Here is a 3,485-nt window from a genome sequence, read left to right as displayed (position 1 = left end):
ATTATGTTGGTATTTGTTCAGCGCTTATTATGTGCCAAGCCCTGTTCTAAGCAATGGGGGACTACAAGGTAATCAAGGTTGTCCCACGTGGGGCTCACAGTCTTAATCCCCATTTTACAGATGAGGAAACTGAGGCACGTAGAAGTGAAGTGACTTGCCCAAAGTCAGCTGACAAGTGGCGGAGCCAGGACTAGAACCCATGACCGCTGACTCCTAAACCCGGACTCTTTCCACCGAGCCATGCACTGAGCCTCCATCTCTCTTGTTCCACTATCTAACCCTGGCCCATGTCCTACCTTTGGCCTGGAAAGCCCTCCCTCCTCAAATGCACAAATCACTCTTCCCCACTTCAAAACCCTTCTGAAGGCTCACCTCCTCCAAGAGGCCTTCCCAGACTAAACCTTCCTTTCCCTTAGCTCCCTCTCCCTTCCACGTCGACTTGACTCGCTCCTTTTGTCCTTCCCCCCTCCAAGCCCCACAGCACTTATATATGTATATATATATATATATATACATATATATATATGTATATATGTACATCTATAATTCTACTTATTTATATTGATGCCTGTTCACTTCTTTTGATGTGTATATCTCTATAATTCTATTTATTTATATTGATGCCTGTTTACTTCTTTTGATGTCTGTCTCCCCCCTTCTAAACTGTAAGCACGATGTGGGCAGGGATTGCCTCTATTGCTGAATTGTACTTTCCAAGCGCTTAGTACAGTGCTCTGCACAGAGTAAGTGCTCAATAAATTCTATTGAACGAATGAATGAATGAAAGTGTTTTGAGATCCTTTATGAAACGTCGTTTAATCATTTCAAAACAAACCTAACAAGGGTCATCGTTCTCTTTACCAAATCTGCAGCTCTCACTTGTGTACTGAGTGCCTATCTCGAGTTGATGGAGAATGAAAACAATGTGACAGAATTCATTCTACTGGGACTCACACAGGACCCAAGGATGCAGAAAATTATCTCTGTTGTGTTTTTAATCATCTACATAGTCACCGTGGTGGGGAACCTGATCATTATGGTAACCATAGCTTCCAGTCAGACTCTGAATTCCTCCATGTATTTCTTTCTGGCTCACTTGTCGTTCATTGATGCCTGCTATATCTCAGTCAACACACCTAAACTGATTATTGACTCCCTCTCTGAGAAGAAAATCATCTACTTTAAAGGCTGTATGACCAAGGTCTTTGGAGAGCATTTTATTGCTGGGGCTGAAACCATTCTCCTCACAGTGATGGCCTATGACCATTACGTGGTGATATGTAAGCCATTGGACTACACGACCATCATGAGCAGACATCTCTGTAGCTCACTGGTGGCTGTGGCCTGGGCCGGAGGCTTCCTTCACGTCCCGATTCAAAATCTCTTCATGGCATATTTACCATTCTGTGGACCCAATGTCATCGACCACTTTATGTGCGATTTATACCCCTTGCTGAAACTGGTCTGCTCCGATGCCCACACCTTGAGCGTGCTGGTTGCTGTTAACAGTAGTGGCATGTGCATGTTAATCTTTATCTTGTTGATGATTTCCTATGCCTTCATCTTGCACTCCCTGAAGACCCACAGTGCCGTGGGTAGACTCAAAGCTCTCTCCACCTGTGCCTCCCATTTTACCGTTGTCATCTTCTCCTTTATTCCATGCAACTTTGAATATATGCAGCACACAACTACCTCATCCATTGACAAGGCTGTTGCAGTATTTTATACTATGATAACTCCCATGCTAAATCCCTTCATCTACAGATTGAGAAATGCAGAGATGATAAGTGCCACTAGAAAGTCACTGAGCAAAATAGTGACTTTTGCCCTTGAATAAGTAGGAACTTAGGAAAAGGGTTATTAATATAAATGAGGAAATCAGCTGCAGAATGTTCTTGCCCGCTTTTTTCGAGAACACATACTGTCCTGATCAAAGGAAACTTGGTCGATGGTTTTTATCAATTTTAGGTCAGAGGTCAAATGAACATCATTTCTTTGATAATTTGGAAGTCTTCTAGTTTCATATGCTGTTTTACCACCAACGTCCGATTACTTGTCGTTCCTTTATAGTCTTTCCTAATGCAAGCATAGAGAATAAAGGGAAGAAGTTTCAGTAAAGGATGAGGAGGAGCCTGGTCTAATGGAAAGAGCATAGGCCTGGAAGTCAGAGAAAGTGGATTCTAATCCCCACTCTGCCAGTGGCTTGCTGTGTGACCTTGAGCAAATCGCTTAAAAGTCTCTGTTGCCTCATCTGTAAATTGGGGGTGAAATATCTGTTCTCCCTCCTACTTAGGCTATGAACTCCATGTGATACAGGGACCATGTCTTAGCTAATTAGTTTGTGTCTACCCCAGCATTTACTACAATAGCAGACTTGTAGTAAGCACTTAAGAACAATAATAATGGGCACCGCGAGAACTACTCTGACAAAGTATTTATTGAACACCCACTGAGTGCACTCCACTAAACCCAGTTCATTGTAGTAAGTGTTTGGGATTGGATTATGTGAAGAAGCCATGACTTCCCTGCCCACTGGTAGCATACATTGTAATTCATTGAGAGATGCTTAATAATTTGGGGGTGGTTTTAGCCTATTGTTTTGTCTTATGCTGTTGAGTCAGCTCCAACTCACAGAGACTGCATGGACACCTCTCTCCCAGATTGCCCCACCTTCATCTGCAATCATTCATATCCAGAGAGTTTTCTTGGTAAAAATACAGAGGTGATCTACCATTGCCTTCTTCCTCTCAGTAAAAGAGTCTCCACCCTCAACTCTCTCCCATGCTGCTGCTGCCCAACACAGGTGAGTTTTGATTCATAGCAGATTGCCTTCCACTCGCTAACCACTGCCCAAGCTAGGAATGGAATGGGTAGGCCTCTGTTTGACTCTTCCTCCCATAGCCGAGAATGGTAGAGTACTGGAAATTCTCCAGAAGCGATCCAGAGAGGGTGCCTTAATAATAATAATGAAGATGGTATTTGTTAAGTGCTTACTATGTGCAAAGCACTGTTCTTAGCGCTGGGGAGATACGAGGTGATCATGTTGTTCCACGTGGGACTCACAGTCTTAATCCCCATTTTACAGAGGAGGGAACTGAGGAACAGAGAAATTAAGTGACTTGCCCAAAGACACACAGATGACAATTGGTGGAGCCAGGATTTGAACCCATGACCTCTGACTCCAAAGCCCGTTCTCTTTCCACTGAGCCACGCTGCTTCTCTACCTATAGCTCTACTAAATAATGGGTCAGAGAAGGTTCTGAGATGAATCAATAGTATTTACTGAATGCTTACTGTATGCAGTACACTGAATTAAGAACCTAGAAAATGACAGCACAACAGAATGGGTAAACATGATCCCTGCCCATGAGGACCTTAAAGTCTTTAAGGGGAGACACATTACATTTGTAGATGAGATCACTTAGAGATGAGATCACGTAGATGAGTTGAGGCTTAGAGAAGTTACATTACTTGCCTAAGGTCAC

The 3,485-nt window shown here is 43.2% G+C and overlaps 1 non-coding gene across 1 annotated transcript; it reads right to left on the bottom strand.

Moving 5' to 3' along the window:
• Window positions 1–2,813: 2,813 nt before the first annotated feature.
• LOC119923401 lies at window positions 2,814–2,951 on the bottom strand. Its single transcript, XR_005448848.1, has one exon. It is a non-coding gene; the product is annotated as a small nucleolar RNA SNORA7 (small nucleolar RNA).
• Window positions 2,952–3,485: the final 534 nt, after the last annotated feature.

The sequence above is a fragment of the Tachyglossus aculeatus genome, unplaced genomic scaffold (assembly GCF_015852505.1).
Source record: "Tachyglossus aculeatus isolate mTacAcu1 unplaced genomic scaffold, mTacAcu1.pri scaffold_186_arrow_ctg1, whole genome shotgun sequence".
Lineage (NCBI taxonomy): Eukaryota > Metazoa > Chordata > Mammalia > Monotremata > Tachyglossidae > Tachyglossus > Tachyglossus aculeatus.
The sequence above is the reverse complement of the archived record's forward strand: the minus strand, read 5'-3'. Positions and strand labels throughout refer to the sequence as shown.